The following is a 25,987-nucleotide window of genomic DNA, read 5'->3' as shown; positions in this document are numbered from 1 at the left end:
TAATAATGTTAAAATCAAGAGCCTTTTTTGTATCAATTGCGTTTTTTTAATTTGGTTCTTAATCTTTTTCAAAGCGAGAAATGGATTTTCATCCAATAGCACAGGATAATGATTTAACTTCATCAACTGTATGGGGTTTAAACATGATCTCGGGGTGATCTACAAATCTTTTAGCTTTCTTCTAGTTATCTCTGGCACAGCTCCCAACCTCATATTTTATTGCAGGCGTTTGCATGATAGATTTTTTCAAGTTTTTGGTAGCTCTCCACAGAGAATGCTCAGCACCAGCATTATTAGCAAGTCCGCGAAGAAATTCAGCCATTGTGTGGTTTTTTAATTATGGCCCTGGAATAATACCATTTCTTCTCTGTCCTTTCTTTCTGATATTAGTCCTAGGATTATCTTAGGGTGGTTATTACCTTTTATCGTGTGATTTCTGAGCTATTCTGCCACGCTGAATGCTAAATATCCTCGATCAACTTCTTCTTTGTGTGTGTTGTTTATGGTGGCGAACACTTGAAAGTAATGAGAATTTTAATAATAATATAATGTATTCGAACAAATTAAAATTGGTACACAAAAAATTGAAAATAGATTGAATTAAGTTTTTAATATATAAGATTATCCATAAATCTATTACCGACACACAGAAAAAGAGAAAAGCCAACCGAAAGCTACAAGGGAGAGAGAAAAAAACTAATCGACGAACTATAAATCCAATTGCGGACGCCGACAAATAAGCCCTAATTTTTCTACCTTCACCCCAAACGTCTCTTAATAAAAATTACCCGGAATTAGGAACTATTAACACCGCGGAACTAAAATATCGCACCCCCATTAAGTCTAAGGGCTGTTATCGCATCCTTGGCCCCTGTTAAACAGCGTCTGAATGTTAGATAGCCACTTATCGTGGATTTAACGGAAGGAAGGGAAGGGAAAAAAGTTAGAAAGCGAGTGATTTGTAAAGGCGTAAAGGGGTGGCCTTTGAGGGTTCGCCCGTTCGGGGTTCTTGGTAAGTCGATGACAAAAGACAGATAAAGGAAACTTATTCGACCTTTTTCTGCGTAACTGTCTGTTTGTTGTTTGTCTTATGCTTCTCGGGCCGTGATTTCTGCCGTCTCACTTTCAATCATTTGACTAGATTTAGATGTTTATCAATAAAACTGATTTAGACATTATTTCTAATAATATCGATTCCTTCTGATTGTAAAACCCTATTGCAACGTAATTGTTTTGATTTTCTATTAAATTATTTATTAGGTTTTAATAAGGATAAAATTTAAGGTTTTCGTTTGTTTGTATTTGTTTAATACACATTACAAAGCAGTATCACGTAGTATATAATTGGCTAACTGAGCGCAAGTCCACTTATATAAAACGGAAAAGATGTCAATTTAGTTTAGTTATGTATTAGGTTTCAATTGTTTACCTGATTTGTTGAGAAGTAAATTCAACTAATGATATTGCTTCTCTTTGACAAACAATTATTCAAAATAAAAAAAATAAAACAAACGAAACAATGTAAATTTGGTGTCAAATATGGTATATTTCAACATCGAACTAGCATCATTAACTTCCCCTGCATTCCACACCACCAATATGCTCTAAATATACGTAGTATGTGTCGATTCATGCCTTGTAATATTATTTTTCATTCAGTAGCGTCTATGTACTTTGCAGATTCCAAACATGTACAATATTTTGTTTGCAACAATGTCAGTACCCATTTCTTATATATTATTATTAAACATACATGCTTACACATCATATATTTTAATAAATTTCTTGATAGATATCCTACTACTAAAAAAGTAAAATGCAGCGCAATGTTTTTGATATATTTTTTTATTATTGATTATAATTTTGTTTGTTTGTTTTTTTGTTGTTCTATTTATTTTTATCCTAATTTGTTATTATACTGTGCACTGAGTTTAACCTATAAGTTCACCAAACTAGGTGAAGTTCATTATTTTTAATATTCTGTCTAAGCCATAATTATCTAGGAGCTGGAGAACCTCAAAATTTACTTATCGTGGATTTAACGGAAGGAAGGGAAGGGAAAAAAGTTAGAAAGCGAGTGATTTGTAAAGGCGTAAAGGGGTGGCCTTTGAGGGTTCGCCCGTTCGGGGTTCTTGGTAAGTCGATGACAAAAGACAGATAAAGGAAACTTATTCGACCTTTTTCTGCGTAACTGTCTGTTTGTTGTTTGTCTTATGCTTCTCGGGCCGTGATTCCTGCCGTCTCACTTTCAATCATTTGACTAGATTTAGATGTTTATCAATAAAACTGATTTAGACATTATTTCTAATAACATCGATTCCTTCTGACTGTAAAACCCTATTGCAACGTAACTGTTTTTGATTTTCTATTAAATTATTTATTAGGTTTTAATAAGGATAAAATTTAAGGTTTTCGTTTGTTTGTATTTGTTTAATACACATTACAAAGCAGTATCACGTAGTATATAATTGGCTAACTGAGCGCAAGTCCACTTATATAAAACGGAAAAGATGTCAATTTAGTTTAGTTATGTATTAGGTTTCAATTGTTTACCTGATTTGTTGAGAAGTAAATTCAACTAATGATATTGCTTCTCTTTGACAAACAATTATTCAAAATAAAAAAAATAAAACAAACGAAACAATGTAAATTTGGTGTCAAATATGGTATATTTCAACATCGAACTAGCATCATCAACTTCCCCTGCATTCCACACCACCAATATGCTCTAAATATACGTAGTATGTGTCGATTCATGCCTTGTAATATTATTTTTCATTCAGTAGCGTCTATGTACTTTGCAGATTCCAAACATGTACAATATTTTGTTTGCAACAATGTCAGTACCCATTTCTTATATATTATTATTAAACATACATGCTTACACATCATATATTTTAATAAATTTCTTGATAGATATCCTACTACTAAAAAAGTAAAATGCAGCGCAATGTTTTTGATATATTTTTTTATTATTGATTATAATTTTGTTTGTTTGTTTTTTTGTTGTTCTATTTATTTTTATCCTAATTTGTTATTATACTGTGCACTGAGTTTAACCTATAAGTTCACCAAACTAGGTGAAGTTCATTATTTTTAATATTCTGTCTAAGCCATAATTATCTAGGAGCTGGAGAACCTCAAAATTTACTTATCGTGGATTTAACGGAAGGAAGGGAAGGGAAAAAAGTTAGAAAGCGAGTGATTTGTAAAGGCGTAAAGGGGTGGCCTTTGAGGGTTCGCCCGTTCGGGGTTCTTGGTAAGTCGATGACAAAAGACAGATAAAGGAAACTTATTCGACCTTTTTCTGCGTAACTGTCTGTTTGTTGTTTGTCTTACGCTTCTCGGGCCGTGATTCCTGCCGTCTCACTTTCAATCATTTGACTAGATTTAGATGTTTATCAATAAAACTGATTTAGACATTATTTCTAATAACATCGATTCCTTATGACTGTAAAACACTATTGCAACGTAATTGTTTTTGATTTTCTATTAAATTATTTATTAGGTTTTAATAAGGATAAAATTCAAGGTTTTCGTTTGTTTGTATTTGTTTAGTTTAGATAGGACTAGGGGCCTAACTTATTAGGCCACTTAACTGTTTTCAGATTATTTGTGATACAGGAAAAGAATTATGATCGAGCAAGGCCAGGCCAGAGTACCGAAGCCGATAAAAACCACATGACTAGTAAAATGTAATGTCTCAGCGGCTAGTTGTCACTCTGATAATACGGATATAGGTACCAGGGAAAGACGAAGAGACGAAAGTGAAGAGTGAAGTTAGACCCAATGGAAGGCCCCCTATTATGGCTATAGCTATAAAACTTCGAGAAGACACAAAACACAAATTATAATAGTGAAAAAGCTTAACATTGTTTTCGCACTAAATGGCGCTAGAGTCGCCAATATGAGCACCGGGAAATTTAAAATCTAATAATAATAACAATAATAATAAGGTAAAGATTGATATAGAATAGAAGCAATACAATACACTTACACAAGTATGTCTAACATTTAAGTAAATATTTGGAAAATTCTAAGAGTAATATAATTTTAACCATGACCAATGAGAACTTGTTATATATAATTCGACATTATTCTTATAAGTAAAATTATATATAGATGTAGTAATGAAAAATATTCTGTATTTACCATTTACAATTATATAATAGTTCAATTGAAAAGTCGCCGGCCTACCATAGTAAAACACATTTTTTTGGCAAAATTAGTTTTTTTTATTCATCATAATTCCCTTCAGGGGTGATACACTGATTATAGCGACCATCCAACTTTTCGATACCATTTTAGTAGTACGATATGCCCTTACTTCCAAATAGGCCTCAGATTCGGCGATCACCTCTTCATTCGACGAAAATTTCTTCCCAGCGAGCATTCTTTCGAAATCTGAGAGCAGGAAATAGCCGCTGGGGGACAGATCTAGAGAATACGGTGGATGAGGAAGCAATTCGAAGCGCAATTCATGGATTTTAGCCATCGCTTTCACGGACTTGTGACACGGTGTATTGTCTTGGTGAAGCAGCACTTTCTTTTTCTTCAAATGCGGCCGTTTTACGGCGATTTCGTCCTTCAAACGGTCCAATAACGCTATGTTATAGTCGCTATTGATGGTCTTTCCTTTTTCAAGGTAGTTAATGAAAATTATTCTATGCGCATCCTAAAATACAGACGCCATAACTTTGCCAGCCGACTGTTGCGTTTTCCCACGCTTTGGAGCGAGTTCATCGTATGCAGTGCACCCGGATGACTGTCGATTGGAGTTCAGAGTGAAATGATGGAGTCATTTTTCATCCATTGTCATATATAGATGCAAACACTCGGGTTTATTACGCTTGATCATCTTCAAACGCTGCTCCGAATGATCAACTCATCGTTGATTTTGGCCAAAAGTGAGCTCGTGCGGCACCCACTTTGCACAGAGCTTTCTCATACCCAAATATTCGTGAATGATATAATGTACACAGTTTGTATGTACAATTTATATCTTTACAGTTTCTGATATTTCATTCAATATCAATTTACGGTCATTCAAAATCATTATGTGGATTTTTTAAATGTTTACGTCGATTGCAACCTCTTTTGGGTATCCACTGTGTTCACCGTCTTCGGTGCTCATTTCACCACTTCTAAACTTAGCATACCAATGCTTAATGATTGATTTTCCTGTGGCGGTGTCCGAAAAGTCGGCATCAAGCCAAGTTTTTGCTACAACTGTATTGTCCCTTCAAGAAGCAAAATTTTATCAACACGCGAAATTCCCTTTTATCCATTTTTTCACAATCACAAAAGTTGCTTCACTCAAATGCTATAATTCACAAACTAATGATCTGACAGCTGTCAAATTTATACACGCGCCTTTTGAGGGTTAGGGTTAACTAAAAAACATATGGATTTAATTCTGTTAGCGCTATCTATGTGTCAGGCCGGGGACTTTTCAATTGACCTGTTAGGGTACCCTAATACACCAAAATGAACCACAAGTAGTTATTCCTAAATACTATATATTGTTGGCAATACTTATATACAATTTATGATATTTAACAGTATATGCTGGTATAAAATATTACTAGGTATATTTTATATTAAATCTTGTACATAATCTTGGCCAATTTGAATATATTCGGTATCATTTGTCACTGGTTATGGATGCAACTACCTCTAATATTCTTCGAATAAAATGCTGCAATTAAACACGTGTTATTATACTTCCATTCAATCTTAAAAGCCTTAAAAATTATCACACTTACACTTACTAACGTAAATACATTTAGTTCTACTGATCCCAAACTTATATCCATATTTTTACTTACAATTGGTAATACAACAGGATCTGTATGTAAAGAATATATTATTTTTTTATTAATCTCCTAGAACGTTAACAATCTGCCCATGGGCAATAAGTATTATTATATGAGTTCATTTATATAATATAGTTATCCTGGCATTTAGAAGATCATATCAGTAACTGATCTACTGTACAACTTGTGATCTAAATCTTATTCTAGATACTATTATAACTTATTTTAAAATCTATCCTAACTTGTTCTAAAAACTATTCTAGCTTATTCTAGAGATTATTAAATCTCACTCTGTGAGTTTGATTAACCAGTTCGTACGGTGGTTTGCGTTTGAGCCTACGCACTTCACTGTCATCGCGCACATTTAACTGTTTACCGCGACTTACTGGCTTACTGGTTAACTGGCGAGTGCATTACGATGCACTAATAGTCTTTCAGAGTACTTCAGAGTACTTCGCACTAGCACTTCGAGTCACACTCGTTATGGGTTCTATGACATTGACGACGATGACTAGCAACATTTTATTCTGGAACTTTTGGATAATATCTATGTTATATTTGCTAGCAGTACCCCACAGTTCAGTACCATAGGTCCAAATAGGTCTAATTATTGATTTATAGAGCAAAACCTTGTTATCTAATGATAATTTAGATTTACGCCCTAGCAGACACAATACATTTGGTTTAGTTTAACCCCAAACTGTTTGCGTTTTGTCACTAAATATTTCTCCATGTCAAAAGTCGATCGAAATGCATTTCCAGGTATTTAACGTTGTCTGCTTGCAGAGGTTCATGATTATTCAATTTTACTGAGGGACATGTTCTTCTACAAAGGGCGAATGTTACATGGGTACATTTTGTCTTATTTGCTTTAATACGCCACGTTTTCAACCACAATTCGATTTTGTTAAAATGAAGTTTGAGGTTTCGTGTGGCTAATATTGGATCCTCGTGTGACGATAAAACAGTTGTATCGTCAGCATATGGTGCAACAGTAATATTTCTTGAGGTCGGCAGGTCAGCTGTATACAATAGATATGACAATGGGCCAAGTACACTACCCTGCGTAACACCCGAATATATTGGGTATAGGTCAGTGTATTCGTCACCTGTTGACGATAAAATGTCTGTCTGTGAGGTACGATTTCAGCAGTTGAAGGTGCATATGGGGCAAAAGCTTTATCAATTTAACATAAAGTCCAGTGTGCTACACCTTGTCGAAGACCTGAGAAATATCGAGAAATGCAGCGGAGCAATATTTTTTATCGTTTAAATTTTTGTTAATTTGGTTAAGTAATCTAGGTATTTGTTCAATTTTCCCGTGTTTATTACGAAAGCCAAATTGATGGTCTGGAATAATATGTCTCTCCTCTGGAATTATTTTGACTCTATTAATGTATAGTTTTTCGAATAGTTTAGAGATCACAGGTAACAGGCTTATAGGACGATAAGAGGAGTCCTTGTGATTTTTTTCCTGACAGTTCTTTTAAGATTCTTCCAGTTATTAGGTCAAAACCAGAAGCTTTTTTAGAATTGATTTCTTTATGTATTTTTTGTTTTACTTCCTTAGCAGTAAATTTCTCATGTGGAAGATCTATTTAAAGTGTTAAAAACGTCAACTATGTTCTTCTGTTGCGGATATTTCAGACGGGTACGGATTAAATACTGTTTTTAAATGTTTAGAGAAAGCTTCCACTTATCTTTATCATTTCTAGCCCAGGTATTGGTGTCAATATTAATGGGTGGTTTATGTTGTTGAGATATTTTAATTTTTTTTTAGGGTTATGGCTAACTAAAAAACAGATGGATTTAATTCTAGTAACGCCATCTATGTATCAAGTCGGGGACTTTTCAATTGACCTGTTACTATATGTTAAATTAGTAAAATTTTTCATGTTTATAAAATTCTAATATTTATTTCCAAAAACACCGGTTTTATAATATCTGCATTTCTAGTGCTTTCTGAGGTTATTTTTGGTCTCTCTGAAAGATTGTCGATCATTATTTGATCACTTATTGTCACTGCCTGTGCTCTAACTTTTTTAGAACTTAATTTTTAAAAACTTGTCTTGAAGAAAGATTACTGGAAAATACAGTACGATTTCAGATTGAGCGTGATATACACGCCACCTTAAATAAGGATGACCAAGAGGTTCTAAGCCATTCATGATAATTAACATTTTTAATTGATGATATACACCAAGTCTATATTGAGGTTATAATTTAGGTAATATCTGTGTGATCGAGGAAAAATTATATTTCATAACATATTTCGAGTATTTTATTCTACATATTATATTATAATAAACAAGTTAAAGGTACAGACTTTTAGTTCAAGTCAAAAAGTGAGTACCCTAGAGCAATTTGAAATTAGTATCCCGAATGACTGATATCCTTCAGGAAAATTTATTATTTAACACTAGTTAACCAGCGTTCCAATTATTATTCAATGATTTACAACAAATAATTCAACAATATATATATATATATATATATATATATATATATATATATATATAAAGCTATTATATCTACACATATGTATAACTACATGTATAACTAAAGCGAGATGTATGTCTTTATGCCTAAATTGTTTGTTACTTTGTCTAGTTTTCGAACCTTACCATTTAAAGCCTCTAATTATCCTAGTTCAATACATTTACCAAATTAAGTTCACCTAAAAATCGTTCTCGAAAGTTATTGTTTATTATTTCAGTTGCTCATACCTTAGTCCAAGAAAATAAGGGCTTAAATATTAAACTATTAAGTTAATTAAACTTAAACTGGGTCATAACCTAGGTTAATTAATCCCTTAATACCACTAAAAGAGAACAGTGTGCAACTTGTGCCTTATAAGGAGGGTTTAAAATATATAATTACATAGGCTGAGTACGATGGTTGTTTAAACAATGTAACATGAACAATTACGAATATAAATTATACCAAGAAAAACATAAATACATGATAACAACATATTAACAATTGGTGATGTGGTCTCCAAGTACTTCGAAAGATTGTTTGTTAGCGAACTGCATAAGTCCAATGTTCTTTCTAATCAGCCATATGTACGATTTGTTAGTGAAGTATACAGACTAAAACTTTTAGCAATAACCAATTTGGTTAGTAATATATAGTCTATTCGAAACAGTAGTGATACTGGAGACCCGTCAAAACGTCGCAATGTTGCCGCAGCAACTCGGAGTTTTAGCAAATTTGCCTCTGACATAACAAAATTTTAATATAAATAAAATAATGAAACAAAAATAATTTATTTTAACATTATAGTAAATCTAATGCATATATTATCGAAGAATTTGAAACCACAATTAATTAAACAGCCACAACAACTAATAGGTTAGAGTTCTTTTATTATGTATACATTGAACTTTTTCCACACTAGTATAGGTTGGGTGCTAGGCGCGTTTTTTATGTAGTAGTATTCCACGAAGGCCGAATCCACTTAATTAACTATTGTATATCTGAGTAATGTATTTTACTTTCATTAGAGAACATATCTATGTTTTACGCTTAGTTCTTGTTTCTTTCGATGTAATGTATCATTGTAAATTCATTATGATATTACTACATTTCTCTTTAGTTTGTCCTGTTACTACTTGTATACATCTTTCTTGATAAAACTACATTTAATCATTACATTCTCCCTCATGCCTTTGCCATATCTCCAAAACAATTACTCTACTTTCTCTCCTGACATATTTTAGCCAAATGTTCAAGTATATTCTGAACAATTACACACATATCTGTGCACATAAGTCTTTTACGCTGTACAATAACTTTGAGTTTTAGTTCAATTTGACATATAACATAATTCTGATCTAAATAAAATAATGAAACCAAAATAATCTTATTGAATATATTTTAATTTAGCATTATAATACATTTACTACATATAGTCGAAGGGCTTAAACTACATTTAATTATAGAGTAATAATAGTTTTTAGGTTAGGGTTGTGTTTTATTATATTTACATTCATCATATTAACATTAACAGTTTTCTTATCACTCATAAGAAAGAATTCTAGGCGCATTCTTTTCATGTAAAGGTATCCCCCTAGAGGCCTAATCCATTTAATTCGAACAATTGTCAAACAACCAACAGTATATCCAAGTAATATATTTTCCATTCATTAAAGATCATATTTACCTTTTACACTTAGTTACTGTTTACCTTTAAAGTCATTTTGATATCACTGTCTTTCTCGTTAGTTTATTCTGTTACTACCTTTATACATCTTTCTTAATAAAACTGGATTTAGTCATTACATTTTTCTTAATGCAATACATCAACACACTCACAATACAACAATCAACTACAATTTTAGACTATAATTAATATACGATAACTGAAGGAAATCTTATTGTTCAGAAATATATAAGTATTTGGTTAAATGTGTGTTTTAAATACGTTCCGTCAGGCTTCAGCACTTTCAATCAGAATAATAATAATCAGCGATTTGAAATTTATCGAAACAAGCAAAGCGTTAAAACAACATTTCCTGGTTTATGCTAAAGCGAAATCTCAATTTCGAAACCCTTTTATTCATATATTCCCTGTTTTAATATACAAAAAGTAATGCAACTCCATTTATTATTCTATATTTATGATTATAATAGATACGTAAATAAATAAATATATATATATATATATATATATATATATATATATATATATATATATGATCTGAAGTTGTTATTAATGTTCTGAAAATGATAATTTTGTTATAATGTTGAGTGATACACTAATTTAAGTGTTTAAAATTATTCTCTTTAGGATGTTCCCCCTATAACAGGTCAATTGAAAAGTCCCCGGCCTAACACATAGATAGTGCTACTAGAATTAAATCCATATGTTGTTTAGTTAGCCCTAACCCTCAAAAGATGTGTGCTTAAATTTGACAGCTGTCGGATCATTAGTTTCTGAATATATACTAAAAAACCTGGTGTTTAACATTTTAAGTGAAGCAACTTTTGTTATTGTGAGAAAAATGAATAAAAAAAATTTCGCGTGTTGATAAAATATTGCTTTTTGAAGGGAAAAAAGACAGTTGAAAGAAAAACTTGGCTTGATACCGAACTTCCGGACACTGCCCCAGGAAAATCAACCATCAAGGATTGGTATGCTAAGTTTAGACGTGGTGAAATGAGCACCAAAAACGGTGAATGCAGTGGTCGCCCAAAAGAGGTTGTAACCGACGAAAACAGTAAAAAAATCCACAAAATGATTTTGAATGACCGTAAATTGAAACTAAATGCAACAGACACTCTAAAGATATCAACTGAACGTGTACACCATTCACGGATATTTGGGTATGAGAAAGCTCTAAGCTTGTATCAAAGACAATGCACCGTATCCCAAGTTAGTGAAAACGATTACAAAAATCTATGAATTGGGCTATTTAGAAGCAAAGGACAAATTGTACTACAAAAATGGTATCGAAAAGTTAGAGGGTAGCTATAATCAGTGTATCATCCTTGAAGAGAATTATTTTGAAAAGTCAAAAACAGTTCTGAATTTTGAAAATGATTTTTTTTTAAATAGCTCATAATATACGAAAATCAACAAGCTGCAGAGAAGAAAATATAGCAATATTTGTCCTATGAAATAAATAACAAATTTTGTTTTTTTTTGTTGACATCATATGTCATAAAATCATAAAATGTTTCTAAAAAGGCGAGAAATAATAATATGCTTTAGAAGAAATTAACTGCCAGCATCCACCTGATGCGCTAGTATAATCTTAAGAAATAATAAATTTCGAAAAAAGATAATCCGGACTGAATTTCACTTAAAACCGAGAACTAAAAGGGAAATGAAGAAAACCAATTTTATCGCTAGCTGCTGCTATAAATCACTCACGGTCAATTCGGTCTCGATCGAGACATTTAAAGGACACCAGCGATATGAAAAATAAATCATTTATGTTTCATTGGTCAAACACGAGATATATACACAAAAATAGGTTTCACGAAATCGTCACAAAAGTATATCTATAATCTTAATAAGAAATGTAAACAGAATGTATGGATAAGAACAAGAGAACAGTTTATTTTAGGTATATAATAAAACTATTTGGGCCGAATAAACACCTCCTATTAATTTTAAGAGATCGTTGGTCATTCGAGGAAATGTTTCCTGAACTGATGTCAAAGATAAACATATAAAGTAAAAATATCTGTTAAACTAGATCAAGAAATAGACATCTGTCTGAAATAAAAGTTTTCTTTCAAGAAAAAAGTTTTCACTCATCAAATAATAAAACTTAATCACATTTACCAGTGTAGCTATCCTGCTCCAGCTTGTAATAATAAAATAAATATGTTACGAAAAAATTATTCTATCTTTAGCCACAGATAAATGGCATTATTAAATGGAATTAATTCTTTAAAATAAAAATATAAAAACTGCCAAAACTAATTCACATATTCACAAAGATCATATAGTTAGACCATGTTACTTCAGGAGCGATTCCCAATTTGTAAAAGATTTATATTAAGACAATTAATTCTATTTTATTTCTGTTATATTTCCTATACGTAATATTAATTCTTTGTTTACAGATGATGTGCGCAAATCACAACTACAAGTTGCAAGTAACAATCTTTCAAATATGCTTGATATTCTCCCACAAAACATATTAACCCAATTAGGACACAATGGAGAGATGGAATTAGGAATTAGAAATAACAAGATGCAAATGACTCAAGAAGATGCAAAATCCAATAGGATTCCGAGGCATTAACAGAAACCGTTGTCCCGCTTTTAATTCAGTAAAAGAAATATACTAAAAGAAACAGACTTTTTCTTCTTAGATGTTCCTGGTAACATCATGATCTATGACTTTGGCAACGATTCAATTGCAAAATAGAATTGTACTTGTACTTGCACTTGCTTAATCAGGTATAGCAGCTACGTTTTTGAAAGGCATCCAAACAGCTCATACAGCACTCAAACTGTCGTTGAACAGGCAAACTAATGAAACTGCAACTTGCAATCTTTGAGGAACTCTTCGGTAGCCAAAATGTTGCCGCAAAACAAATTGATGAAAGCACAATGCCTTACAAAAAGTAGTTTGTATGATAATAGAGGTTTATAATAAATTAATAGTTATGCTAAGAGACCAGCTTTAACATGCAATTAATAAAAAAGTAATTTCCAAAAACCATTACACATATTACCTCTGTTCGTAATAACAGTGGCGTCATTTTAAAACTTAAATGTTACTCTGAATACACATACTGATCCTATAGCAACGATTTTCTGTAAATTGTAATCAAATGCTGCGTTGTAATTGAATGCAACTCGATGGTAATTAAGCGCAAAATTTCTACGTTATTGATTTCGACTTCATCGAATCCATTCAACTTCATTTCATGCTTAAAATGATAAAATATAAGAAAATAATAAAATATAAATCCATAAGCATACAAAACATAAAACAAGTTATAATTATTTTTAAGATTTTGTATTGAAAATTGTGTATCGCAGAATTACTAAGGTTAAATTATATGATATACGTTAGAATGGAGAAAACGAACCAAAAAGTAATATTTTAAAGAACAGGAACAAAAAAATAAAAAGTATGATATTTATCAAAATTACTGTTGTACTTTTGTTATGGTAAAATCAAAGAATTATAGAGGCAGCTTAAAGGTTTATGCGTATTACGTACCAGGTAAAAACAATGTTAAGTCACACTCACATCCTTAATCTTGCTAACTTCTGGCTGTCCTCCAAGGAAAACGACATCTGGTTATTTTATTTCCGCGCATGAAATGTATGCACAACGCTTTTGAGAATGAATGAGAATATATTAAGTCACAAAAATGCTGAATACTCTATATCAGATACACAGAAATGGCATTATAAAAAAACTGAAACAAACAATCGCTTTATAGAAATGAGCCAATCAAATGTTTTGTGGGACAGTTCAAAATAACCAATCAAAATGGTGGTCTTAGTCCCTGCATTGATGGAACCACAGAAAACGTTTCCTCGGTTTCACCTATTCAAGTTAAACCTTTATATAATACTTAATACATTCTTATTCAATTTAGTGAAATAGTTAAATAAGTTACAGGCGTATATACACTTCGGTAATACATCTTATATAAATTATTAAGTGTTACTTTATTATTCTTGCTAAGTAATCTGGCATTCTATTTAACAAAACCAGAAAACAGTTGAATTACTAAAATAAAATAGGTATTACTTTTAATTCAAAATAGTATTTAGAGTATTTTTAATAATCATTATTAACCAGCATAACTCATTTTTAATTAAGAACATTTCCTGTACAAAGAATGTGTTGCGTCTTTATATGTAAAAACGCATTTAATTATATACAGGGGGGTGCAACTGCAATGGTAAGTGGTGGGGCAAAGTTTCGCTTAGTCCAATCATTGGCGGCGCTGACAACGCGAATTTGATTGGTTAGTTTAAAATAGTTATATAGAAACCTGTAAGGAAAATACTTTGTTTTGATTGGTCTGCCATTTCCCCTGATTATTTTGTGACGTCACATTTATTGGCCAATAGTATTTAAATAAAAATCCAATTTAAATTTTAAAATTAATTTATTAAAATAAAATCCTATACAAATATACATAAGTGTAAATAATATAAATATATATAAACAAAAAATAAAAAAAAATATGAACTCTATTCTAGGCAATATTAAAATATATATAATTCTTCTATAACGCCTTCCCATATATGTTTAGTGCCATCAATTTTATGGGATCTATTAGAGTTCTAACTTATCTTGATATATTGAAGGTAAACTTTAAATCCTTCCCTGTTGATATTGCATTAACTTTATTAAACCAAAAATACAATCACACCTCATAATAACTTAAAATTAGGTCTTGAAAATCATTATGCATTGGATAGTTGAAACACTAAAAATGTATGTGTTTTTAAAAATATTTAGATTTTAAGGTATTTAATCTGTGGAACTACTTAATATAGAATATATACAAATATTGCATGTTGTTTCTTTTTCAGAAGTTTTGTTAAATAGCCTGAAATAAGACTAAAATACAATATTAGACTCGTTTTCCTCAGAGCAAAATTCTCTGGAACTGAAAATATAGACTCAACTAGTGAGTTAACAACTTCAAGTGGTACTAGATCTCCCGTTAAAAAAGAATATAAGTCATCTAACATGTTCACTTCTTTAGAATTTTCTCCGGGAGGATGATGTGAAAAAATTTAAAAGATGAGCCCATTTAAAAAAATCTCGAACATACTAGGGGAAGGATGCTGTTTCTACCTCAATGACTTCTAATAGATCCAACAAAGTTCTTTAAACAATCTTGATTAAGATTTGTTAAGCAAATGTAGTAATTTGTAAATTTAGACAAAATAGATTTCTTTAAAGTAATAAATCCCCTAAAAGTAGCAATTAAATTTATTGATGGCACCATAACAAATATTTTCTTAACAAGGCAATCAAATTTAAATATATAATTCCTCTACTATAAAATGATTGAACACTGATTGTTCTAAAAAGTTAAAGTATTGCAAATATTTTAGGGATATTTTACAATTAAAAGTAGTATTTATTACTACTAATTATCCAGTTATATTAATTGTTACCTTCTTGTAAGACTTCTTTATGTAGAGACATCACACTGACAGCATAAGAACAACTTGGTAGATTAATTGAATTTTATTACTACTAATATCTTCATAAGGTTTTGAATTTCTGTAAACAAACAATATATAAACAGACATGTAGTAGATAGATAATTTTATATGTACCTGATAAAACCAATGATGGATATGCGTTTAGCCTAATACCTGTTCGTGAAGGAAGGATAATTCTAAATTTTTCACTAAAATGTCCATAACAAACACCATGACGTTTATATATTTGCATTGTGGTTTATCCAGGTAACTTACTACTATTTACTTGATTAACCCATTTTTGGAAAGGAGCGAGATCATTCTTTGGGAAACGATGTCTAATTTCCGTAGTAGAATTTTACCCCGGTACACTACATCTTTTACTACACTGACGCATTGTCATCAATTTTTATATTATTACTCCATAATAATTAATGTAAAATAGAAAATATGCACAACGTAAAACGAAGATTTCGTGATCTAAACAAAAAACATAACATACAAACAACAAACATAAATGGACGCCCATAGAAAATACTGATTTCACACAATTTGATCGACCAATCACATTTCATGTTAGTGGCAGCACCAGGAATTTAAACTATCCAATCACAATTTGCGATCGCAGCGCTACAGTTGATTCAACTATAAACAAAACATTTCCCCAAGGTCGCCTATACCGTGAAATTTCTATTTTTTCTATGATTATATATGATTTACACGTCGATGGACAATAGTTCTTTCTTTGATGCGTAAGATAGTTCCGATGTCCTGGATGTGATTAATTGTACTGTTTGACATTTGTAAAAAATTAAGTTAGAATATAACCGGTAAAAAGTAAACATTGGAAGATAGAACAAGAATGTAAAGGTTTAAGGTAACATGTGCAGTGTGAAGAAATTAAAATAAGTGAATAAAGTCCATAAATCGTTCAAAACATAGTTTACAAGTTGGTGAGCCGAAATCGCGGGTTAATCGCCCCAACAGAAAAGAAACATTAATTTTGCAAACTCTCGATACACCTCCATCCTTACTAAACACATACAACCAGGTCTATTATATACTGGTGTTTCGCTAAAAAAATAGTTTTACTATCGTCCACGAATAGCCCATACTCTTATCTTAAATTCGTTTTTATAACCTTCTATAACGGGACAAAAAAGTGCAATTTATTTTTCATCCCGGCGGTCTCTTTGGACATCCCTGGAAAGCGAGAATTTCCCGAGGGATGTTCCGCAAAAAAAGCTAAACAGCACACTTTTGTTCTTTTTCTTGCGGAATTTTAACCCGATCTCCCGTTCTGAGAAACCCAAATAGGTCCAGATGATGTCTCGTAATTATTGAGTGATTATTTTAACTAAAAATACAATTTAAGATAAAAACATGTTTTTAAATATTAACAGATGTTCTGTAGCGACTCTTGAAAATAACAAAAAAAAATTACTTAAATTAAAAGGCATCATTACAATTATATTAGCAACTAGTAAAAAATAATGATTTCCGAAAAGACCTTTTTTTGAGTTAATATTTTACGATAAAAATGTGTACTAATGCATTCACTAGTGTTGTATGACGTCAGTCCTCAGTAATTAAACTGTGAACGTCTACAGCCAAACGATCAAACTCATTTATTTTACGTTTATTTATTAATTATATTTATATATTTATATTATTTATTATTATTATATTGTGTGGTATTCAATAGCTAACATATATCTCCAGTGAACATCAAGTTACACTGTGCATTAAAATTATCAAATATATCTCTATTTCCTTCCAGAGTAAGCTTACCGTTAGAAAATTCTAAAAAAACTTATATATTTTAACGCAGGCCCAAACAGGGTGAGTTTTTACTAAAATCACTCCATATAGTTTTTTGTAAAAAAATGATGCAGATGGATTATAACTTTCACTAATCGGAGTTGCCCCTCTCGCTGAAGGTGAACACCTTCCCTTACACCTTAATCTGCATAAAATGGTCTGGAAAATCTAAACTAAAGAAATATTAACTTCTCATGTGTTATAACTTCTAATACTAACGTAAAAAAGAGCAACAGCACTGTGGCTTACTTCTAGAAATTTAAATTGCATAAAACAAAATTAAGCATTTCATTTATATTTACCAAGTGAGAATTTAAAAGACTTCAATCTTTAACATGGTATCCTCTAAACTTAATTTATGGTTTAAAAGCCGTTCCTGAATTACAGCCTATGCCGACTACTTATTGGGATATTTTTGTTGGATTCCTAGTATGAATAACAATATATATGCAATGAATTTTTAAAAAATATGATGATTTGCAAAATCTAATCAAATATTATACTAACTTTTATATTTTTCCATCAACTTTTGTTTTGTTTACACACTTTTTATTAGCGTTTTACCAAAGGTGGCCTAATATTCCAATTTGAAATACATATGTCAGTACACAAATTGATACAATAACAAGTATCTCTTAATTTTATAATATGCTTTTAAAAATTGTATTCTTTTAAATATTGTATTTATTTAGCAGTTTTATAAAAGTGTTGCGCCATATTCTCCAAAGAGCTATATATTCCTAAGTATTCTATGGATACTTTAGAAACAAACAGATTCCTCTGAAATAATTGTGTTAAATTGTGTTTATATTGAATAAGTTAGTCACTATTTCTATATATTTCATACATTTAACCTTGAATAGATCTACAGTCACGGTGTGTAGATACATTCGTTATCCAAAATTAGATGGTTTTTCCTCAATTTGGGCGATTTTATTTATAGTATCCACACTAATATTCAGTGCATCTGCAATACAATTAAAAAAAACTTTAGTAAAAAGCCTAACAACTTAATATTTAACACTATTAATACTTACCTCTCTAACGCATTTTACTTTATTTATTATTTTACTGGAGGCGGAATCTGTTTTTGACTGACTATTTATTTGGTCTGCGCATTTTCAACCAGAGTAATCAAAAATATTAAGCAGTGAATCGAAATTTATCAAAACAAGCAAAGCGCGCCAAGACAACTTTTGTCCGCTTATAACGTCTTATCGCTAATGTTTTGAGGAATTTTGCAGACATTAAGAACCGAACGACTTTTGCAGGCTGATTCGGTTACATGTTGAATGATTCGTTTACATGAAAATGAATCTAGCGCGATGTAAAATCTCTAAAACCTCTAAAACACAAATATATTATTCAATTGAATCGAAATCTGAGTTATTATGACATGAAAAGCAATCGATATCTTTTCCGTTGAGTTACTTGCGTTTTAATGTTCGGATTCGGTAAGAAAATTCTGCCCTTTCTGAGATGTCAAAGCAACCTCTGGCCTGCAAAATAAACAGCCCTTTTATGTCCGATTACATAAACTTGAAAAAACAAATTTAAAATGGAAGAAAAACAAACCCTAGTCATGGGTATAATTAGAACATAAAAGCGAAAATGTTGATTATTTTTTAATGGAATTAATAAATATTAAAGCTATAGTCTATCCAAAATTACAATGAACTCACGTAATTAAAATTTATGACCTCACAATATCACGTGATGTCGCATTAACTTTAACTCTTAGTTTATTTGGCTTTGATATATAACAATATAATTCTAATGTGTCTAACATAATGATACAAAAAGCATATTACCAAATATAATATATTTTGATATTATAATCCATCTAATACATATATTGTCCACTGGAACTACAATTAATATAATACAGTTAATATAATTACAGGCTAATAGTTCCAAAATAGATGGCATGTTATAGTTACTTTATTATATTTATATTGAACTCGTCCACAGCACCTATGGGGTAGAATTCCAGACGAGTTTTTTATATGGTGGTATCCGGTGGCCTAATACCCCTAATTGATAATTTTATATCTAAGTGATATGATATCCTAGTATTCCCTACTATTTCATTTTTTATTTTCACTGGAGAGAGACACATATTTAGTTGTTTCCGCTCTTATCTCTCCATTTTGGCAACTTTCATAATTAAGAAAAGCGTCATCTAATAACTGACACTTTCGCTATAAGAATTACTGTGCAAATCAATTACTAAATTGTTAATTTCAAATATATCGAACTCTGGTTCACACCAAACCGAAGATGCTATAACCGAAGCCCAAATAGTTCGTCATTGTATACCTCTGTCTACTAGCATGTCCATTATAATAATTACTTGCAATACCCCATATCAATTTGATACGATTAAATATTCAGTGACAGTGAGAAAGATGTGAGCGTGATATTTTTCTTGCATCTGCTCTAGAGTGTATTTTTCTTTTAGGGCTGTTTCTAAAAAAAGTAAATTGAATAAAACACAAACATTTAATTTATATTGACCAAGTGATAATGAATTAGTTCTCCATAAAAAAGCTGCATATTCCTAGTTTTCTAACAATACCTCCCAAATTTACAGTTGCCTCTGGAATAATTGTATTAAATTATGATTATATTCAGAACACAATATCGCAAAAAAACTACACAATTTTATCATATATTTCATATATTTAATTCCGAATAGAACCAGCATCAACATCATCTTGAGTCGTCACCTTTTGTTCTTCATATTTTGAAAGTTTCTGGTCACCACCTGCACACATGGTAGAAATATTTGAAATATAAGCCCCAGCAGCTTAATACTTAATAGTATACTCTTTTACACATCTTACTCGCAAAGCGGGTTCCATTATTTCCTTCCTATTCGAAGTCACTGAGTACAGACGCAATTTGCTATTAATCAGGGTAAACTCAAATACTAAGCAACGATTTGAAATTTATAAAAACAAGCAAAGCGCCAAAACAGCGTTTGTCGGTTTATAACATCTAATTATTATCACTAATGTTTTGAATAATTTTGCAGATATTTAATAACCAAACAAATTTTATAAGTTGATTCAGTATATATTGAACATATTGAGATACATTCTACCTCTTTCTAACTAGAACAAATTGAGAAACAGAATTACAATCTGATTTTAAAACGAATTGAAATTGCAATTGACAATAATTTCGATGTCGTGATGATGTGAGTCCTCTTCTATTTTGGACGGATTATGTGTTGAATGAAATATGAATGTTGAATGTTGCTATGAAAACCCTTGTATAAAGCTTTTTAGTGATATGGCAAGCCAAACTAAAACAAAAATCACCAGCTGTCGAACTAATTAGTAAAACTCAATGTAATGATTAAGAAATAGCAGTCGATTACATGTATTACACCGGTTTACAGGTATTAATTTTTGTTGCTTTTATTCCTAGAAATAAGAATAACAACAAAAAATAGTTCTGTATTTGCTTTTATGTGTGAAAAAATGTTAAAAACTACTTAACTTTTATTCCATTTATGATTTATTTGTCTTAAAATAAAGTCCAAATGAACAGTTTTACTTTTCCTGTCATATTCAACCTTATCACTTATCAACCCCCAAATATAATACCCCATCACATCTTCAGTGTACTGAGCTGGGCACGCTTCTGAAGTTCAATTATGCCGACTTGGTAGCGCAGTGGTTAAGGCGACAGGACAGTCCTCCTTCTGTTGCGACAGTCAGGGGTTCGAATCCTGCTGGAGCATGGACGTGCTTTATGTTTATAATTGTAATTGTGAATGTCTTTATAGGCAACAGTGGAAAATCCGACAAGGAATAACCGAATGTCTTCTGAGATGGTCTCTAAGTTAGTGACTGGCCACTTGGTAGACTTAATGTCAACGACCGTGGTTCGAAGCCCACGTTAAACAGTAGGCCTAGTCCCTCGTTGATAAAATTGAGAGTATATATTTTATATTTTTGATTCTATATATATTATTCACTTATTACACTTATTCTTCTGCATGAGCTACCTTGTTATCCTTAAAATTATTCAAATGCGAATGTAGCATGTGCATCTTTAAAGACATTCTTCATCCGAAGATGCCAAAATTTTAAAATCATGTCAGTAATCAGCTCGTCATAATTTTCAGCTCTATGGTTACCAAGAAAACCATGAACTACTTTGATTTTTAATTACTTTAACTACTATTTGATTCTTTTGCCTTATTGCTAAATAACTGCGGGAAAATGTTATAATCCATATTGTTTTATTTGATGTTGTAGGCCCTGTAGACTCCAGCTTTAATTTTAGCCTCTGAAAGTTTTGGAAAAAAAAATATTTGAAAGCTTCGAACACATGATTAAAAGCCTTTACAAATTGTTCAATAAGGCCCAAATTACTATGCAATGGCGGCATTAATATACTTTTAAGATCGGTAATTCTTTTCCATTTAATATGTTTGTTTATGCAATATTTTTAGAATTTATATTTATTCCATTTAAAAAACACACCATCTTAAGGCATATAATGACTTCCCACTTGTATTTCGTATATTTAATTGCAGTTAATTGCCTTTTAATACTGTCGTAGTTTTCTTTGAGATGTATGGAATGTGCCAATGGTATAGATGGAAATTATTTCCATTGTGTCGCAGAATAGCTTTTAGACGTTTTGTTAAACTGTCAACAAAAAGGCGCCATTCACTTGTATGACAAGGAATGCCTATTACTATGAGTCCACCTTCCTTAGTGAAGAAACAAGAAAATTCTTGATGTCTATTTTTTTTATTTACCTTTTTTATATGTTTTCTTCTCCATTGTTTTAACCGCAATTCTAATAACACTGCTTTATTTTTCGAAGATTTAAGTATTGAGATATTCAGAGTTGACAAGGTATGGTATTTTTGGTTCAGATTCAATACAGAATTCGGAATGTACGGATACAGATGAACTCCGTGATGGATGGCTACGTGAAAGAATAGTTGATTTTCCAATATAGGAAGAGCAGATATAATATATTTTTCTGTATGGAGTATTAAAGCAGTCGTCGATAGTAGATCAAGGTATGATATTTTCTTTGATTTTTTAAGTGCATTTAAAATGCAAAAATAATAACCAAGCCCTTGGTTCCCTCCAAGTTCTTGGGACTACAAACTTCATACCTTTTTTCATCTCTGTAGTAGCCTACAATAAGACGTATCAAATAACTTGAATAAACAGTTCCTTATAATAAAACAAGAAAGGAAAATAAACTCTCCTCCAGAACATATCTTCGGGAGTTACATAAAATATTTGGAACCCTATTTTGTGTCTTGGTTTTTAACAAGTAGATTGACGTATGCTTGATAAGCTTCGCAAATCTTTAGATTTTGTACCTATGTAGTGTTTTTTCTCCTATTTTAATAAATTGGTGCAAATATATCAAAACGAGTCAGCGTCTCATTTACAAACTTCCAAAGCCATTTTGAAATGGTATAAAATATGTAAAACACGTTATACCTCGATAATACGCAAATACAGAATTGTGTACACACACTAACGGCACTAAATATACTACCCCCGTCCTCGTCCTCAAAAATCGACATTAATTAATTAGGCGCGAAAATCAAAAATGGTCAAATCGCTATAACCCTTTTGAGAACAAATCTTTATATATATACATATATATATATATATATATATATATATATATATATATATATATATATATATATATATATATATATATATATATAAGAATATATTAAGTAAACCCCATGCGTTAGAATTTTTTTTGTAGAGCGGTGCTATTGTTATGGAATATCATCGTATAAAAAAATAAATAGAACTGTTCAAATTGCACTGAGCATATGGAAATAATTCGTCTAGATAATAAAAAAAGGCAAACAAAACGTCTACTACTGTCGAGAACTATTTAATTTTTTTGTTTGGAAATCGAAGCTTCGGTCAGAAAACGCAAAGAAAGAACAAAAGTCGACTATTCGTTTGGTTCACCCACGAACGTCCCTCGGGAAATTTTCACTTTCTGGGGACGCTAAATCGAGACCGAGCCAAAGTATAAATAGGGATTTTTATACTTTTATAGAAATATAATATAAGTATGTGAGATTAATTATATTTTTGGACAAATGTATTCTACTTTTAGTGTTTTAACAATCTCTCCAATACAATATTAACAATTGCAATAAGCATTCCCTATGATAAAATTCTTATATCGTGAAGATATTACATACATAACATATAGAAACTCATTTCGTGATCTACTGTGTAATATATTACTTCATTCTTATTCTAAGTCTTATTCTAAAGCCTATATATGTTGCATAATCAGATCGAATGGTGCTAAACGTTTTAATCTATGCACTTCACTATCACGTCGGATATTTAGCTGGTTAGCAAACACATTGAGGCGCACTAACACAAAGTACTTAACACAAATATTTTGAATTACACTCGCTATATGTTCTAGAGAGAAATCTCGTTATATAGCTTCATCAGAAACATTGACAACGATGCGCAAGACTTTGTTTTGGAACCATTGTATGGTGGCTATATTGGACTTGCTAGCAATATCCCATGGTTGGGTTCCATATGACAAAATAAGCTTAAGTATTAATTCGTATAACAATACCTTGTTATCTAATGTTAACTTAAGTGCAAGTTACTTTTGTTTAGCAAATATACGCCTCTCTCCTCCAGGAAAAGCTTGCCAATATATTTAGCAACTTCAGCTTGGGGAAACCGACAATTATTATAATTTTTCATTGGCTTTAATACGTCATGTCTTTAGACACAGTCGTATTTTATCAAAGTATGTCTGGAGGTTCTTTGATGCTGTCAATCGGATCTTACGTGAGATTCTAAGATAGCTGTGTCGTTGCCACATGTTGCCACAGTAGTGCTAGCTGTATATAGGAGGTACAGTATCAGACCCAGTTCACTGCCTTCCGGAGCTCCTGAATATGTTGTATGTAATACACTGAATTCATCCTCTTATTTGATAAACAAATGTGTATCTCCGAGGTAAAATTTTAATAACTGAAAATGTGGATATGGGGAAAGTTTCTTTAATTGCAACATTTCTTTAACCTGCAAGCCAAGTGCAGTACTTCATCAAAAGCTTGAGGTATATCCTAAATACAGCCAAGTAATGTATTTTGGCAGTTAAGTCCATATTTATTTTGTATACAAGTCTATGCACTTGTTCTATAGTCCTCTGCTTAATATGAAACCCAAATCGATCTTCTAGAATATGTTTTTTCTGTTTTCCATTACATTATTAAGTCTCTTTATGTATAATTTCTCAAAAACCTTCGATATTATCGGTAGTAATGTAGGCCAATAGGAGGTGACATCTTCTGGTGTATTTTCTGGTTAAGAATCATTATTAATTTTACTATTTTCTTACTAAAATTATTCATTCCAGGTAGTGAGTTAAATATAAATGTCAAAAATTTTATATCCTTCACTGAGTAATTTCACCTCGCACTTAAAATTGTACTGTTCTACTAAAATTGTGATTGTACTGTAAAATTGAGTTATTAAATCATATCCAGAAGCTTTAAAATGTATCTCCCTCATTATCGTTTGTTCAACTTCTCCGACTGTTTTTTTTTATTTTAAATAGGGAATTAAGGAAGCTAGTATTGTTATTTTCGTCATCTTGAGCTAATTTAAAGCGTAACTTAAGATTATTTAAGATTTATTATTAGTGAAATGTCAGCCTTCTCTTTATTGCTTCTAGACCAATCATTGTCATTTTTTATTAATAGCTGATAGATGCTGATGTATGTATTTCCTTGCAGATATTTTACTAGGAGGAATCACGTACCATGATATCTCCAATATATTTTTGTAATGTTTACTGCTGCTATTTAAAGAGATCATTCTGTATAATTTTTCTCTAAATGGTGACTAGTTCGTTCTATTATTACACATAGAAGGTGGTTTATATTTGATAACAATTTTAATAAGATTGTTAATAAATAATAATAAGAGCTCTTATTATTACTGACTAATGATCAAAACATGTTTGTAACAATATTTTTTGTAACAAAAATTTTTATAATATGGGTTTTATCTGATTGCCAACATATTGATTCACCAGTAGAAATATGTTGTAAGTTATCCGTGTTGTAAATGTATTTCGAAAACTATCATTATGTCAGTTATTTCTTCAGTTATGAACATGTTTGGTTTTCTGGCGTATTATCGTAGGCCATTGACTTTTTATTTTATGTTTTATATATATTTTTAAATATTTTATATGGCAATTTGATATATTATATGATTAAGTACCTAACCATTAGGCAAGTTTTCTGACGACAGTCATGAGGAGACTAACCATCGTATTAATTTGTTCTATTAGTTTACTCATCATTTTACTATCATTTCAGCTTCACTAGGTTGTGGTTTAATTTGGATATTTTGAATCTGACTTTTATCAACCACTTAAGGATACGATAGATATGGTTAACGTGATCTATTTGGCAGATGTCTTGGTTGCTGTTGATGTTTTTTGCCGTAACGCAGGATGCTGAAAATAAATGTTCACCGATCGATATTATTATATAAATGCATTTAAACCTAAATCGAAACAACTACATGAATAATACAAGCTCAATAAAACAAGAACTTCTTATTGTGTTCATTGAGTTAAAAATATTAACAGAAAAGTGTACCCCAGCTTGGATGATGCAGTTATTAAAATAAGA

General features: G+C 31.2%; 1 protein-coding gene and 1 long non-coding RNA gene across 5 annotated transcripts in view; one reads left to right on the top strand and one right to left on the bottom strand.

Moving 5' to 3' along the window:
* Positions 1-25,987, top strand: part of Scgdelta (Sarcoglycan delta) — a 163,348-nt gene that overhangs the window by 25,836 nt on the left and 111,525 nt on the right. The window lies entirely within an intron of this gene.
* On the bottom strand, positions 15,230-15,974 carry LOC143204413 (uncharacterized). The gene is made up of 2 exons (XR_013007603.1): positions 15,601-15,974; positions 15,230-15,544 (listed from the first exon to the last, which is right to left on the bottom strand). It is a non-coding gene; the product is annotated as an uncharacterized LOC143204413 (long non-coding RNA).

This window comes from Rhynchophorus ferrugineus, unplaced genomic scaffold (genome assembly GCF_030347505.1).
Source record: "Rhynchophorus ferrugineus isolate W39M unplaced genomic scaffold, kcgeb_rfMv2 rfM11, whole genome shotgun sequence".
NCBI lineage: Eukaryota > Metazoa > Arthropoda > Insecta > Coleoptera > Curculionidae > Rhynchophorus > Rhynchophorus ferrugineus.
This window is presented reverse-complemented; position numbering and strand designations above follow the sequence as displayed.